This window comes from Panthera pardus, unplaced genomic scaffold (genome assembly GCF_024362965.1).
Source record: "Panthera pardus isolate Hobbes unplaced genomic scaffold, ASM2436296v1 HiC_scaffold_17, whole genome shotgun sequence".
Classification (NCBI taxonomy): domain Eukaryota; kingdom Metazoa; phylum Chordata; class Mammalia; order Carnivora; family Felidae; genus Panthera; species Panthera pardus.
Genome location: NW_026526732.1, coordinates 5,661,675 through 5,679,491, shown reverse-complemented (window position 1 = coordinate 5,679,491; position 17,817 = coordinate 5,661,675). Strand labels below are relative to the sequence as shown.

At 40.6% G+C, this 17,817-nt stretch overlaps 1 protein-coding gene and 1 long non-coding RNA gene across 3 annotated transcripts in view; one reads left to right on the top strand and one right to left on the bottom strand.

Annotated features, from left to right (window-relative positions):
* Window positions 1-17,817, top strand: part of PACRG (parkin coregulated) — a 504,833-nt gene that overhangs the window by 405,067 nt on the left and 81,949 nt on the right. The window lies entirely within an intron of this gene.
* LOC109245487 (uncharacterized) lies at window positions 1,113-16,497 on the bottom strand. Of its 2 annotated transcripts, none has more exons than XR_002070911.2 (3): window positions 16,355-16,497; window positions 14,951-15,141; window positions 1,113-4,860 (listed from the first exon to the last, which is right to left on the bottom strand). It is a non-coding gene; the product is annotated as an uncharacterized LOC109245487 (long non-coding RNA). The 2 variants fall into 2 exon arrangements; XR_008422823.1 differs by lacking the exon at window positions 16,355-16,497 and adding an exon at window positions 16,244-16,352.

Sequence of the window (17,817 nt, the reverse complement as noted above, 5' to 3'; positions counted from 1 at the left end):
GATTATTTTCTATTCTTATTTTAAATTTTCTCTCATTACCTTCCATTTTAAGGGAATTGACAAGGGAATGATTCAGAGCAAGGGCTATGTTATCTTTCAAAGGAATATAGAATTAGCCACATCCAAACGGAAATTAAAAAGAATAGCTCTCCAGGCCATGTCACATGAACAAAGCAAAAAGTTGCAAAGTTGTGATGTCATATAAAGCATTTCGAAGCATATAAGGCACGGTGCAAGGGTACCTGTCTTTTTAATATTAAAGAAGAAGAGGTTTCTAGATTTGTATTTATCTGTGTGAGTCTCCCAGCTCCTGATAATGTGTGCCAATGTCTTCAGGGAAATTGGAATTAATGTAAAAATCTTTATCCAGTAATACACTTTCTTTATTGAACTAGCCATTTTAATCCGGCCCTTCAGTGTAGCACATGTCTTAACCAAACGAGTGGAATCATTTATTCATTAAAATGATTTTCAAATTTTTAGTTTTAGGTAACTGAGGCTCTGAGCAATTAAGGATCTAGGTCATGGTCACACAGGCAGAAATGGCACATCCAGAATTCAAACCCAAACAGCGTAGCCCAAAGGTGTCACCCTTACCTGACAAGCTTGGTGCCTCTTGAGCACCCAGTACCTTCTTGGAGGAGGGGTGTGAACACGGAGGGAGATAATGTGGCCAGATTAAGTGTCATTGAAAAGGATGCATGAGGGTAAGCTGTCTTCCTGGAACTCCTTCCAGAGCTCACTTCCTCCTCCTCCCCAGAGGTAACCACTGTGCTGTGTGGTTCTTTTTTATCATCATTTTTAGTTTTTTTTAATGTTTATTTATTTTTGAGAGAGAGACAGAGCTCAAGCTGGGGAGGGGCAGAGAGAGAGGGAGACACAGAATCCGAAGCAGGCTCCGTGCTCTGAGCTGTCAGCACGGAGCCCAACATGGGTGAGATCATGACCTGAGCCAAAGTCATACTCTCAACAGACTGAGCCACCCAGGCGCCCCTGTGCTGTGTGGTTCTTAAGCTTGTTACATAAGCACAGGTGCATGTATGCATACACACAACATAGTTGTACATACACACATTCATGCACACAGATATATATACCCATACACACATATATATACACTTAGGGATAGATATATATTATAGGTAATATAGGTTACTGTATAGGTAATGTTTCAGACATTTTAGACATTATTAAGTGGCATAGAGTATATATATTTTTCTATGAAACTTGCCTAAGGGTATGAAACATTTGGCCATTAAGGAACAGAAAATGACAATGTCTATTTTTTTATTTTAAAATAATACCAGAAGTGTTATACTTGGAAGGGCAGAAAGGGAAGAAACCTACTTTGATAAAGACTGAGAACCAGAGAACTCTTCTACTGATACCAGATCTGAGCCTACATATAATTTTTATTTTACAAGATAAGAAAAAAGTAAAATGACTTATTTTCTTCTACCATGAAAAAGGGAAGTCCTAGGCCTGCTAGTTCCCCAGAACATTTGGCATCACCTGAAGAGGGAGTTTTTCTCTTGGAGCAGTCAGAAACTAGGACACAGGCATCACCTCAGGATGAGACCCTTCTTCCCCAACACACACACACACACACACACACACACAAACTGTCCCAATGTCTACATGACTTTTGGTTCCATGATCTGTAACATTTGCATGACCTCACTCTAAGGCAAATAGCATTAACCTTGGATTTTAAGCGCCAAGGTTATGAACGTGGGCACGTGTCACATACTTCTGAGTTCATGCATACTTTCCGAGCAGCACATAGCCATGAGTAGGAGAGGAAAAAGGATTGGATTGCATGAGCGACATTCCAGATGTATTGACAGAACTGCAGCAAGAGTCTTTTTTCTAAGTGGGGTCAAATGTTAACCTTTTATTGCTCAAAGTGAGAGGAAGGCCTGATAATAGTGATTGGTAAACCAACGAGCACTAAAAATCCTCAGTAGCTTCAACATTCTTTTATGATCCTTGTTTTGGATAGCACCTTGATGGGGTGGCCAACTTTCCTGGTCTGCTCCAGACTGAGAAGTATGCCAGCACGCAGGATTTTCAGTGCTAAATCTGGGATGGCTGGTCGACCTGTTATATGTCCTTGCGCTGGGACACTGGAGTACGCGCTGCTTCACCTGCATTCCTGAGTGGCCTCACACCCGGGCACTGGGCCATTTCCAGCTCCCAGAAGCCAGGGTCTGGGCTGGATCAGCAGAATATGGGCGCCCCGCCTGTCAGCAGTCTCTGTCCTCTGAGTACTGTCTTAACATTTCTAATCCTCCTATGACAAGGCTTTCATACACTCTGGAGAACAGGAGTTTTCCATAAACTACACTTATTATTTCTTACCTTACAGTTCATAAAAGAATGATAAGGAAAGTTAAAGTGACAGAACCATATGGGAAAACATTTTTAAAGCAGCATTATGGAAAAAAAATGAATACTTTAACAGTATTCTTGAAAACTTTTAATTTACAGAAACAGTTCATCATAAGCCTGTCTTTATACTTCACTGGAGTGCATACGTTTTATTAATTCTTATTAGTACATGTAATTTTTTAAAGGATCAGGACATCTCAAATATCAGTAGTTTCACACTGGGGTGTTTCTCAGTCCTGCTATCTGCTGGCATACATCCACGTCCCGGTTTCTTTAGAAACAGAGCCACAGAGGAATGCAAGTGCTTCTGGCACAAGAGAGAACAGCCCCTTGTCGGGAGGCTTGTAGGAGATCTAGCTGTGTAAAGAGAGTTTCCCTGTGACCTTCAGGCATGACGTGGGATTCGATCACCCAGCTCACAGACCCCTTGCTTATCTACCCCCTGCCCCAAGTCAATTCAACAAATATTTACCAACAGCCACAGGTGCTTGGGGGAGAAAGAGAGGAACGAGCCAAGACCCCACACTCAAGAGGGGGGTGGGGAGGGATACCATGCCCTATAAGTGCCTGAGCCTGTAGATCTGACTCACCTAGCCTCAGTATCACCACATCACTGTGTCACTTGGAACCAGCTACTTGAACTGTTCTGTTTACATGTGTGGAAAATGGGATGTTAACCCACCTTGAGGGGTCTCTGAAGGGTCAAACGTATGCAAAGGCTTTATATATCCAAAGCTCATTACAAAGGTTAGTTGCTATTTTTACCCCTTGATAACTAAGGAGCATTGGCTTAGTGAGACGGACATGGCCACACTCCTAGAGGCCAAGCTGTGAAGTCAGAGGCAGAGGAGTTAGGCAGGGCAGTCATGGCGGAGCCTTTCCCAAGGTGGGGTTGGCGCCGGACTTTGAAGGGCAAGAGTTGGAGTAGCCAGCAAAGGTAGAGGGGTGTCCGGCGGAGGGAATGGTGAGCGAACACACAGAGATTTCAGCGGGCCAAGGGGAGGTGGAATTAACATTTCTGGGTCTGTAGTTCCTGTAGCTCAGGAGACATGTGTGTGCTAGGGAGCTGGTGACCAGGGCTGTCCCCAGTGACACCAGAGCCAGGGTAGCAAGTGAGAGGGCACAGAGGAAGGAGGGAGGCAGGCCAGGGTTTCATGTACTCACTGGTAGGTAGACACTAATTAATAACTAAGGAATAAAAACGAAGTGTGCCTGAGCGGTAAGCCCCATTCAGCAAACGACCTCGGATCCCTCTCTGGTCCCAGCACGGTCCCGTCTGTCTTTTGCTGCTGTTGAGACATTATATAAACGTGTGTGTGTGTGTGTGTGTGTGTGTGTGTGTGTGTGTGTGTGTGTGTATTATAGATTCAGATTTTCATTCCAATGTTTTCCCACATTCTGCCAACAGTAATAGAACAAGTTACATAAATTGCCACCAACTGTCAAATTTTCAGGATTCTCCATTCTCAAAGTTCAAAGAGAAGTAGTTATAATGATACGGAGCTAACCTAGAGAGGCTTCTAGCAAACAGATCCTGGATGGATTCTTTGCCTGCGATTTCAGTAGTTTATACCAAAAAGATGAAATTAAAAAATATGCAATTTTGCCTAAATCTCATGAATAATTGAGGGGGGAAAAAAGCCAGATTATCTGGGCCTCAGTAAGTACTTCTGCATTGGGTTATAAATAAAGCATTCCTAAGGAGTGGGTAGGAGGCCAGGCTCCCACGCCAGGCTGTGAGAGTTCATTGCCGGGGCACCTCTCCACCTCCAGTCTGTTTGATGGGCATGGAGGGCATCTCCAAAAGTGAGAGTCTGGGGAGCCACAGAGTGTTGAGGCGCCCCTGGGGATCCACACATACGCCCTGGGGCCCGAGGCTCCTGCTTGACACAGCTGAGAGCCACAAAGCAGGGAGATCCTTCCCCGCCTGTCACAGTTGTCACTGGGCTCAAACTGCTTTACTTAAGCAGTCTGAGGCGAAGGAAGCGCCCTCGCTGTGGATCAAACCCATCATTTCTGAAGATTTCTTCTGATAAGAAGCTTGGTTTGCCCCGAGTTTGTGGTTGCTGCTTTTCCTCCTGTAGTTCGTTAGCTCGAGTAACACCCGCCCTGGTGTGCATCTGGCCCGGAGTGCCCTGGAGGAAGAGAGAATTCCGCTCCTTCTGAGTCCAGGGGACAAGAGTAGCAAACTCTGGGCTCCTTCACATCCGCGGTGTCGCCAGCTCCTCAGGAAAGGCCGTGGGGCAGTGGGTCAGCGCCGTTGTGCTCTCGCAGCTTCGTAAGACTAATGACTTCGAAACTAAAACAGCGAAGTTACCTGTCAGTTAGGTGCTGCCCCGACGAGCTCTTCCTGGGTGATGCACCTGCGATGCGGGGCACATCTAGGCAAAGCTGCGCGGATCGTGGGGGGATGCAGTTGTTCAAGGCGTTGGTGCCTGAGTAGGCTGTGATCGTGCGCTAATTAGTCCCCTGTAAAGAGAAAATAGATGCACGCAAATCGAACCGAGCGTACCTTTTCGTGGCAAACGGTGATTTCTGAGAAAATCATCATGAGGTTTAAAGGAACTAAAATTATGGAGTGAGGCCCGGTTTGAATTCTGTGGTCAGTGTGGGATTTTCTCATCGCCAAAGGGCAGTCTCTTCCTTGTGGTTACGCTCATAGGCCCTGGAGCACAGACCAGGTCTGTGTTTGCATGTTTTTGGAGAAAGGTTTGGAGATAGGACTGTTAACATAAGCGGGCCTCAAACTATTTCTCCTCTAGAAATATTTGTACATTGGAATGGATAGGGGAGAGAGACCGTTGAGGTCCCAGATTCTTTCATTATAAATTCTCCAACGCCTCTGTTCCACTGGGAACCTGGGGTTGTAATGCACAAAAGACCTAGAAACTGGGAGATACCCAACCAGGTAATAGGAAGATCCTAGAGCCGAAAGTCACAGCAGGTTATCAGGAGCTAAGAATGGAGGAAAGCAAAAGATTATATAAAGGCATGCCAATTGGGGATGTGGGGGAAGAGGGCTGCAGGAATGTTTAAGAGAACAGTATGTTTTGGCCCCTGGGGAGTTGTTAGGTGGAGGTAAACTAAGGGCGAGAGTGAGATTTCTGCTTGCCTCTTAGGTTTCCCAAAAGGAAACTAAGTCACACGTAATCTCAAATTCCTGTAGGAAGAAAGAAATGCAAAATAAAATTCTTAGTTTAGGAAGTTACATTGGGAGAAGGTGCCAATATCTGTTTTTGTTATTTTCAATTTGTGAAATGCCATACTCCTTTTAAAAAAAAATGTTATTATGCGTTTGAGTTTACTATCATCACAGTTTGGTTTGTGTTGAACGATTTCTCTAGGATTTTACATTTTTTCTTTCATAAATTGTAAATCTTTGTCAACGTTCTTGCTATCTTTTAAAAAGCTTTGTAGAAAATGAGAAATTTCTTTAAATGAAAAAAATTTTAGTAGCATAAAAACACACACTCCTTTGTGATCTACTGCCCAAGTGGCGTTTATCTCCTACTAAGAGATCAAGCCCTCCTTCTAAGAAATTATTCTGTGCCTTTGTCCTTTTTTTTATAATTCAGGTTGCGGTTAGTCTCTCTGCTGAAATAAAAATAATGACCGCTGCCTACTTATTAAGTCTTTGCCAGATGGAACAGGTGATGCCCAGTGTTTCACGAGTCTGAAAACAACAAATGTTCAGTGAACAAAGCCATGAATGTGTAAGGCTTAAAATTTTAAACATAAATAAACTTCAAGAAATTCCAAAATTACTTGTCATTCTCAGAAGAATCCTTTGTTCACATTTGCTCCGTTATATACCTGCCACTTCCACTAAATTCAACTCCCTCTGTGTATGTGTGAGACCAGCACCTTGAAACAATGATGTGCAAGCCCCGTTATACATGTTTTCCTTATTTTCTGGCTCCTCACTACATAACGCATAGATGGTAACCTGATTCAGATCAGATTCCAATGCATGCAACTAATTTCCTTCTATAACGTGAAAAGATAAGATGGCCAGGATCCATGACTGTCTCTTTGAAGACAGTGGAAGGACCTAGTACTCATAATCTTATTTTTGCAATAAAATTATGAATCACTGTTCACCAGTATTCAGTGCAATAGAATACCAAGTGAGACCTGACTGTCTTAGAAAAGGCAAGCTCTCAGTCTGTAGCTACCATATGGACGTCACTGAGAAGGAGTTGAGATAGGACTGCAAAGCTGCCAGGCGATGGAGAGCATATGGAAATGGTCTCTTTGGGGCCACGGACCATCAGTGGTGCTTCGTTTTCTCTTCACAGTTGTCCAACATATTGCCACTGTCTATGCGAGCATAACTTAATAGCCAATTTGAATTCCACTGTAGCTAAACTGGCATTGCCCTGTTAGGAAGCTAGCTGACATTGCACACTTTGGTCCAAAGTTGATTTTTGCTTTATTTGCTAAATAAAGCAAATACTCCATAAAGACTTGAGATAACTTCTATTCATAGGCTATTTCTGAGCTGTTTCTTTTTTTTATCTTTTTTTTTTCCTGTTCCTAAGACATAATAGACTCCATTCCATCAAGGCTAAAGATAATGGTGATAATGGTGGTTTTTAACAGTATACAAATCAGGAAAAGGAAAGTAACAGAGATTAAAATGGAAGCTAAGTGTTGTTTTAAAAAAAATTGTTAGATTGTTATGTTAAAATTAGAATTTTCTATATATTAATCAGTTGTCAATAAAAAGTACAGAAATGAAATAACAAATAAATATGCATTTTGTTTAGCTGGTTTTTGACATGCTCTTGGTTTTTTGAACTGCTCTGGCTGATCCTACCTTAGGATTTCATCTTTTTGGCATAGCTCTCTAGGATTTTAGTGCAGTGGCTCCCAAAAAGAATGCTAAAATATTACTTACAATCCAAATGTATATATATTTTTTCTTTCTGTGAAATAAAATATGAACTAATTTTGAGAAAGGAACAGTTCTGGACATGTATTTCCTTAATGTAAATATCCACCTTGCACTGTGTGAATTAACATCTCTTAGAATTGATATTACAATGCTTGTAAGAGAAAAAGAAATAAAAGCACTTTCTACCGAAAACATTTGTCTAATGTCTAACGTGAGATTATTAAGCAGAAAAATGCGTTAGCGAACATGAGAGGATATTTTTCTCCTAATTTATTCCAATTTTCCTCTTTTGTGTTAGGCTTTCTTTAAAAGATCTAACAGGGGTGGATAGACAAGCTATGTCTGTGAGTAGCTACAAATAGAAGCACAAGTCAAAGTAATCTATAGCCTGGGGCTCAAGTGCATTTACTAAATAAGGTTGTGAGCAATAGTAGGTACATTTTTCTGACACGTTTCCCTGTTGACAAGGAGTTGGGTGAATTTAGTGAAGGAAGTACACAGTGAACTATTGTTAGCGTTTATCAGCAAGTGTGATGAGTGGCCCTGAAATAGAGCATCTTATCATCCAAATTTGTCAGTAGCCTTAATAAAGAGTAGCTGAAGGAGATCTAAACAGTATCAATGTGACAACCCACCTCCCTGTGAAGGTGGAACTTTGAGAAGGAACCAGAAGATAGATTTTGGTGGGTAAGGTTGATAGTAGTTGTGAGTTGGTCTAGCATTTTATTTGTCATTGATCATTTCCTAAATCTATAGTAAACACACACACACACACACACACACACACACACACACACACACACACTACAGTGAATTGTTGGGTATAGAGTAGAGATGGAATGGTACAAACAACAAATACTTGTTAGTATTGACAGGTTCTGGTACAGGGATTACCTAATTTCACAGATGAGGATAGCACAAAATGAGACAACTACTACATAATGTTTATTTTAGAGTAATATTATGACTCTACTGAGATTTTTAATTTCCTTCATATTGATTTTTTTACATAATGCATGAAATAAACATACATCACCCTAGTTAATACTTGAACAAGGCCCCCACACATTCACCATAATTTGATAGGAAGCATATGACACAAAGGAAAGATGACATTGTAAATTCACGACTGAAAATTGTTCGAGGTTATTCCATATGTCTGTAACACACAAATGTATAGTTTCACATTTTTAATTTTTCTTGAAAAAGCCATTGTGACTCAGCAGTAAAACAAGGCTGAGACAATCTATTAAATCAACATTCTATTCCACAATGTATGCAGTCCTTGAGCCAAGCCACCTAAAAGTCTGTAAGATCATCAGACTGTGCCTATAGAGGGACCTCAGTTCTCAACCGAATGCTTTAATTTATCTGCTGGCCAACATCTTCATAAGGATCATTATTGCTGTGAAATGTGTGATGCCCATGAAAGTCATAGCTTATTATTCCATATATATATTTTTAAATACTATTAAAGGTAACATATCAGTCAGAAGAGTAAACAGGCAAGTATACTGAGAATATAAAAAGAAGGCCAGCATAATATCTTAATTTGCTCTTCTTCAATGGACTTTGTCTGTAATCCATATATATTCCTTTTCAAGTATTCCTAGAACTATTAAAGAAGTTTAGATATTTTTATACCAAGTTTCTATCCTTTCCACAATGCACAGTATCCTTCTAAAATGTAATACAGTGCTAAGTACTCAGTAGTCTACAATTACTGTTGAATGTGAGGACAAAATATGAGATAGATAGATAGATATATATATAACTTAAAAATATCCCCATCAGGAATAAAGCAGACACAGGGTGTCTAGGTGGCTCAGTCAGTTAAACATCCAACTCTTGACTTTGGATCAGGTCATGATCTTGTGGTTCATGGGTTCAAGCCCCACATCGGGCTCTGTGCTGACAGTGCAGAGCCTGCTTGGGATTCTCTCTATCCTCTCCTTGTCCCTGTCTCTCTCCGCTCTCTTTCTCTCCCCCGCTTCCTCAAAATAAATAAATAAACTTAAAAAAAAGAATAAAGCAGAGACCACCAGAGTGGAGAGTAAGCTAGACATGGGCTCAGAAGGTCAGGGCCCCACCAGGTGCAGCCACTTTTGCTGCTGTCGACAGTAAACTCTGAGCCTTAGTTCTCTCTTCCACAACACATGGAGAGGTACTCTACTGCAGAGGTATGTCGAGGAGACTGAATTAAGGCACATTAAAGCAGCCATTAGATGTCTGGATTCAAGCTAGGAGTAGACTCTCAATTAAATTCATGTACCTGTTCCCCTTGTTTATGCTGAAATGAAACAGTATTAGTTCATAGTGTACCCAGTTTGTACTGAGTGATACAACACTGAGTTTTTAAAGAATTCCCCTCTCAGAATAATGCCAAATACAGGACATACTAAATAAGACATTGCAAACTATTTCAGTCATTGAATAGCCATGTTTAGGGGGAAGAGAAGGCATTTTGTTTCAGGAGTCCAAATGTTGACCTGGTCAACTCTCCTCATCCTGGGCAGTCCCGTACCCTATCTAACTAATCAGGATGTAACTGAAACTAAAGTTTTGAAACTGTAAAAATGCCTTTCTTCAAGGAATACCAACTTAATTAAACTCTTTGTTACTTCGCTAGAGCCTTGTTTGATGATACTAATTTTTTTTTTCCTTAGGCTTGTATGATAGGTTCCAATCACAGAAACTTTCCCTCTTTAAAAAAAATCCCTTTGGCTCTTAACACTGTCATTATGACAGCAACACTTAAAGTTGACCTTTTTTTGACAGAGTAAAAATTCTTCCCCAGGCAATGTGGTGATTCTTTAATGTGTATGTACAGATTATGCAACTACCTCACATCGCACCAGGGACATTTCATAATCCTGTGTACTCCCCTTCCTTAGCTTAGTGAAAATATTAATGCTGGCTTCCAGTAATGTTTTCCATGCAATAGAGTTGCTGTTTTATAGATTAAAGGAGCAGACACTTGAAGTCAATCTAAATAATTGTTTTAAAATGTATCATGGTGAACAAAATGTTCTTTCTTATCCTAGCCATCAAAAATGTAAAGCTGACAGTCACAAGTTTTTTCATGAGAATTTAGAACTTTACCATGTTTGATTGAGTATTTTTATAACTTAAATCTAGGCACGGGTCTATATAATGGAACTTTAAAAAAAACTCTTTGGACAAGAATGAATACTGTGACTTTCAGTATTTACATCAATGGCACATAATAAAATGACTCATCAAAACATTTTGCTTTGTATGGATATCTACTACAATAAAAGATGGTTTCCAGGTTTCTTTCCCTCAGAATGAATTGCTGTGTGTAAGCAGTTGAAATGTTTGAGCCTCTTGGTTTTGCAGTCCTCTCAAGCTTGGTTGGGAACTAGAGACATAAACAAACAGGGGGTGTGGGATAGGAAGTTCTTCCTCTTCCAATAATTTGTCCAAACCACTAGGTGGTGCCCAGCACAATCAGTGTTCACCTGCCATGGTCAAGGGGTGTCAGAGTCTGAATAGTGAAGAGATATTCATATGCACCAAGATGGGAGAGGGGTGCAGGGCAACGATGACAGTGGGAGATTGGTTACATGCAGAGGTAGATCAAATAACTAAATATAAAAAGGATAACAGGAGCCAAGGGAGGTACATATCTGGAAAGATAGAAAATTAGAACATATCCTGTGGTGTAGGATTAGAATTAGAAACATTGGTGTGGACTTGTGTGTGTGTGTGTGTGTGTGTGTGTGTGTGTGTGTAGAAATAAGTCTGGTTGTAGTGTAGTTATCTGTGTGTAGGTATAGTTCTGTCCACTGAGAGGCTGGGAATAGTGGCACCCCAAAAGCAATGAGCACAACTAGTGCCTAGATTCTGGTTTCTAAATACCATTCTCTCCAAAAAGGAACGAATCCTTCTTAGAGAAATGGTGGATTCCAGGACTAAGGCAGGGAAAGTACAAGATGAGCCTGAAATAGCTATAGAGGGAAGGAAGGAGGGAGGGAGAGAGGGAAGAAGGAAGGAAGAAGGAAGATAAGGAAGGGCTTAAAGAAAAATGGGACATGTGCAACAGACACAGATGGCAATTTAAAAGGGCCCCAATGTCCAACCCAGGAACAATTTGAGCATCAAAATAAATCATGGTAGTAAAATGGAGTATAAGCCATTGAAGAGATTAGGAATTGGATGAATCCATGAATATAAATAAATAGATAAATAAAAGTTTGACAGGGAACTTGATATACATAGTCTCATAGCATCTGTTTACAAGATGCTTGTTGATTACAAGGGAAGAAGGGCAATTTTATCATGGAGATGCTTGGCAGGCATAACCTAAATCAAAACATCAAAGTTTACATGACCAATAAGGGGACAGATCAAAATCATATGCCACCTGATAGAATGCAATGTGACATCCTTGCCAAAATATAAAATCTGAATTTAATCATTAGGAAATATCAGACAAACTCACCCTGAGGAACATTCTACAGAGTAACTGGCCTGTAATCTTTAAAAATATCAAGGGCATGAAAGTCAAGGGGGAAAAACTGTTCCAGATAGAGAATGAAGAGGCATCACAACTAAATAGGACACAAGATTCTGGATTGGAGCCTTTTGCTGTAAAGAATGTCAGTGGGACAATTGGCAAGATTTGGATGGAGATGCAGATTAGGTGGTATTAATATATCAATATTAGTTTTCTGGTTGCAGTGTTTGTGTTGTGGCTATGTAGGAGAATGTCCTTGTTTGCAGGGAATTTACACTAAAATATTTAGGGTGTTCCTTCCTCAGTGACCGAGATTGAGTATCTTTTCATATGATTACTAGACATATATATTAATTTTCATACAGAGTCCCTATTTACATTCTTTTTTCTATTGTTTTGGTTGTCTTTTTCTTATTGATTTTTAGGAGATTTTTGTAAATTAGCTTTATGCCAACTATATGCAATTGCAAATATCCCCACTTCAAGTTTATAAATAAATGCACTGATCTTTTCTTCTAGAACATTAGAGGTTTTGTTTGTTCTGTCTGTACATTTTATATCTCTGTTCTATCTGGAATTTATATTGGTGTATATAAAGAGATAAAGATCCAGCCATATATTTTTCAAATGGTTAGTCAATTGTCCCAACATCACCTAAAAAATAGCCTCTCTTTTCTCCACCTTTGAAAAGCAGCCTTTATCACAATCTACAAATTTCCACATTATTTGGATTGTGGACTCAGGTCTCTTCGTAACCGTTTCCTCTCCAGTTCCAAACTGTTTTCATTGTTAAAGTTAAATAATATGTTTTAATAGAGCAGTGTCCAATAGAACCTTTGAAACGTTCTCTGCTTTTCTATTCAGTATAGTAAGCCATTCATCACACGGAGTTTTTGAAATGTTGTTAGTTTGACTGAGAAGCAGAACTTTTTTATTTTATTTATTTTTAATTAACGTATACTTCAAAAAGCCAGATGTGGCTTGTGGCCACCAAATTGGACAGCAGAGTTTTAATATTTTCTGCAGCCAGTCGCTATTCATTTATCTTCTTTCCAGAATCTGGCAGGCTATTCTCACATATTTATGTTTCCTTATTTTTTTCTTCTCATAAGAAAGCTAGATTTTCTGACTGCCCATAAAAAGCCCCATTGAATCTATGGGACACTCCAAATGGACTTGTTACACTTCAAGTATTATATATTCAAGCCTTCCTTTAAGTCCTTCAATAGAGTTGTATAGCTTTCTTTATATAACTTTATACATCTCCTTTTCAATTCATTCATAGGTATTTTATCATTTTCTGTCTCATTATCTTTGTTTTGCTATTATAAATGACTTGCTTCCTTCCATTTGTTGTTACTGTACTTTCCCATCAATTATTGTTTATATTATTCTTTATACATACTGCAACTGTAGTATGTATATTTACAATCTTACTGAATTCTCTTATTTATAATAGATTTTTAGGTGATTCACTTTATATTTTCTAGTTATTAGTCACAAAATCTACAAAATATGGCATAACTCTTCCTTCTAATATTTTTATTTATTTCTCTTGTTTAACGTCATTGCCTAAAATTTCGCTAATAATTTTAAATAGTTGTAGCAATGGTCAACATTCTTGTCTTGTTTTACATTTTACTAGGAATATTTTTAGTGTTTTACCATTAAGCCTAATGCTGACTTAAAAGTATTTATCAATCCTTATCCAAAAAGTTTTTAACATCAGAAATGCATGTCAGTGTTTTCAAAATGCCTCTTTGATATCTCCTATATGACTTACCTAACTTGCCTCCTTTAACTTTTACTACTGTGTATTCATTTGACCCCTTTATAAATTTTTATGGGTCCACCTATATATTCAGGAAATAAATGCCACTTAGGTTGTGGTGTGTTTTTCTCTTAATACATTACCATATCTCCTTAATAATTACTAAAATTGGGTAATAGAATAATTATCTAAGTTAAAGCTATTCTGTCAAGTTTTGGTCTCAGCGGTGTGCTATGATCATTTAAAAGAAAAAATTATGGAAGCTTCTTCCTTTTAATAGAGTTTATGGGGAATAGTAATTCCATGGAAAGTTGAATTAATTCATTTCTAAACCCATCTAGGCATGGCATATTTTTAAAGGTCATTTATTGGGGCACCTCTGTAGCTCAGTCAGCTGAGCATCCAACTATGGCTCAGGTCATGACCTTGCGGTTCATGAGTTAGAGCCCCACATCAGGCTCGCCGCTGTCAGCCTGTCAGTGCAAAACCCACTTCGGATCCTCTGCATCGCTCCCACTTGCACTTTCCCAAAAACTAAAAATAAATACATAAATAAATACATAAATAAATACATAAATAAATAAATAAATGTAATATATTAATTGCTTTGGTAACATCACCCATTGCTATTAGTCTGTTTTCTGTCTCCTCTGGAGTCAATTTTAGTAGATCCACTTTCCTTGACTAAGTACTAATGCCATTAACCAAGTACTAAATTCAGAAAAAGAATGAGGAAATATGACGATCTTAGTTTTAGGTATGTTGAGTTTATGATGCTTATGGTACCTCAAGGCGGACACAGCCAACAAGCAAAATAGAATATATGTCTTAGAGATATTTATGAGAGACCTGGGCTGGAAAGACAGCCACCTGCATGGTTGTGTTAGTAATGAGATCACAAAGAAATTAAGAAAAAGTGGTCACTGGTAGGATCCCGGAGACCCCCAACATTTCACTGGAGACGAGAGAGCCAACTCCTATAAAAGTATACGGAACCAGTTTCCTGTCCACTTGCATTAAAGAAAAAGGACACTGGAGACAATGCGGAGACTAACGTTGGGAGCAGCAAAGAGGTATCTCTTCCCCAAGGGGAGAGAATGTGGGTGATAGCTGGAGGCGGGAGGACTTTCACATGGTCAAGGAGCCTGAAGCAGAAGAACTTGTACCAAAGCCTGATGGAGAAAGGGGCAAAAGAGATTTGGCATCATCGGATTCATAGCACTGCCATCAAGAAAAAGGCTGGGGGCGGGGGGGGGGGGGAAGTAAGAGGAACAAAGGCAAGATTTTTATGGGAAATATTTATAAATGCTTGGAAACTCAATGTAGAGCTGGGCTAGATGAGAAATACAAGAAGAAATGTAAAACATAAATTAGAGCCTGATGGCTTAAGAAAATCAAAGTTAAGTCTTACCGCTTCAAATATCCCTCCACAGGGGCACCTGGGTGGCTCATTCGGTTGAGCGTCTGACTCTTGGTTTCGGCTCAGGTCGTGATCCCAGGGTTGTGGGATTGAGCTCCGTGTTGGGCTCTGCACTGAGGGTGGATCCTGCTTAGGATTCTCTCTCTCTCTCCCTCTGCATCTCTCCCCCACTTGTGCCCTCTCTATATAAAATAAAATAAAATAAAATAAAATAAAATAAAATAAAATAAAATAAAATAAAATAAAATAAAGTAAAACAAATAAAACTAAAAAATAAAGAACAAAGATCCCTCCACGAACAAACCCACCCACCCTCCACCGTCCTCTGTTTATACACACAGACACGCACACACGTACACATACGTACAGTCACACACATACACACAAGCATACACTATGCAGTGATAATATTGTAAGAATGTAAAACTCATGACTGGCAATGTTGCTATACTTTTCCTCCCTTTGCAGTCCAACTTATTTTAATTCTTTTTACTCTCAGGGCACCATCTTCCAAGAACAACACAACCTATTCTTTAAGGCTCTGCTGTTACTAACCAGCACTGGCACTTTACAGTATTTGATCTGCTTGCTTTCGACTTTCCTCATCTAATTAAATCCTTGACTAATCCATATAAAAACAATGATCATTTATATTTGCTGTATCTACAGAATTTTGTTCCCCATGAGGAGCTTTAAAAGACCCGTTAGTACCCCACTAACATGCCTTTACAAACCTGAATCTTCCCAATTTTCACTCAAAACTTCCTCCAAGTCCTAATGGGACTGGGAGGGATGAGGGCACCTGTGCAACGGGGAAGACTCAGGCTAGCAGTGGAGGGTGAGCTAAGTGAGGGCTTAGCCTCCCTGCAGAATCTAGGGGCGCAGCCCTAGGGCTCTAGGTATAATGCCAGAAAGGCTCCAAATGGTGGCTCAGACTCAAGAAATCCACCCACCTACACCAGGAGTTCAGCCTGAAAAGAGAGGAGACAGGAGTGGGTCGGAGAGTGTGGGCAGGTCTAGGTGGATATCAGAGCCCCAACAAGAAGGCCTGGGTGCAGAGAAGCCCAACCGTAGAGCAAACCTGTGATCCAGAGCCCAGAACCATACAGCTCAGACAGGCGACACGCTGCCTGCCTATTCCTAGGGAATGCATATTTGCCCTTTCTTCGGCAACTATTTCATTCCTCCTTCTTTGTTAATAAATTAGCTTCTTATTTTCCTAAGAAAACAGAAGCATCGCGCGAGAACTAACACACCTTCCCAGCAAAACATATACCAACTTACCTACATCTGCACCCATATATCCGGCATCCCACCCTAATACAGACACAGTGCCCTGGTGCAGTTATCTAACGTCAGCCCCTCAAGTCCTGAAACCCACCCTCTCCCACCTACCCAAGGACTTCATTTCTGTAATGATTCCACTCTCCAGTGCATGTTTAAAAAATTCCTTCCTACCCACATTCTCCATTTTCTTCATCACACCATTTCTCTGTTTTTCTCTTCAACAAAACTCCTCCAAAAGGCTGACCGTGCTTCCTGTGTCATCTCTCCACACCTGCCCCCACTTCATCATCACCCAGTCAATGGCTCTTTGTCCCCTCCATCACATTAAGATTTGTTAAGTCCCTGAGACCCTCCATCTTGCCAACCCCAGTGGTCAGTGCTTTTTCCTCATCTTACTCAAATTCTCAATGACTGTAACCAGTCCAGCTGCTATGACACAGGCTCCCAGTGTCCCCTCTCTGCCAGCTCACTGGTTGCCCCCTACCCTGTGCTGGCTCCTCTGCTCCACAGGCCATGGGGGCTCCAGCTCAGGCCATCTCTCTTCTCCAGCTGCACCTTGCAACAACTCTCCCTATGGAGGTCACCTGGCAATCTCTGGAGACAGTTTTGTCACAGCTTTAGGAAATGCTATGGGCATGTAGGGTGTCAAGGCCAGCGATGCAGCTATAGACATCCTACAATGCAAAGAACAACCTTTCCCAATAGACACTTACCTGGTACAAAATAGTGCCTGTTATGTTGTGCAACTCTGTTCTAGTTCACAGTTTTAAACCACTTTATATACAGATGACTGAATTGATGATGTGTATGCTCAGCCCCAACCATCTCTCTAATTTGTAGAAACACCTGTCTACTCATTTCACCTGTTTGGCTATCTAAATAGGCAATTCAAACATGACTTCTGGCACACAACTCTTTATCTCTCCCCCAAATTTCCATCTCGGTCAATGACACCAGGTTGGCCATAACCCTAAACATCATCCTTCACTCTCCTCTGTCCCCAAGTGGCACCCCAGACCATCAGCAAGCCTTGTGATGCTCTCCTCAAAACATATCCTGAAGCCAGTCACTTCACACTCCACTCAGACAGACATAGCTTCCCAAGCCTCCACAGCCTTGACTAGGCTTCTGCAGGAGCGTTCGAGTCTCTCCTTGCTTCCACTCTTAATGCTTGAAAGTCTATTCTCCACATAACATCCAGGGCTACTGTTGTTTTGTTTTGTTTTGTTTTGTTTTGTTTTGTTTTGTTTTAGCAGGCTTCATGCCCAGCATGGAGCCCAATGTGGGGCTTGAAATCACAACCCTAAGATCAAGACCTGAGCTGAGATCAAGAGTCAGATGCTTAACCCAATGAGCCACCCAGGAGCCCCTCCAGGGTTACATTTTTAACACATAAGTCATGTGGCACCACTCCCTTGCTTGAATACTTCCCCGTGGCTTCTTGTTGCTCTCAGATAAAACCTGCATCCCCAAAGGGTGCCTCCAACTCTGCCTGCCTGTGCGGCCTTGCTCCCCACTGCTCTCTGCCTCACTCCCTGCATCCTACACACGCTGGCCTTTTCCCTGCTCCT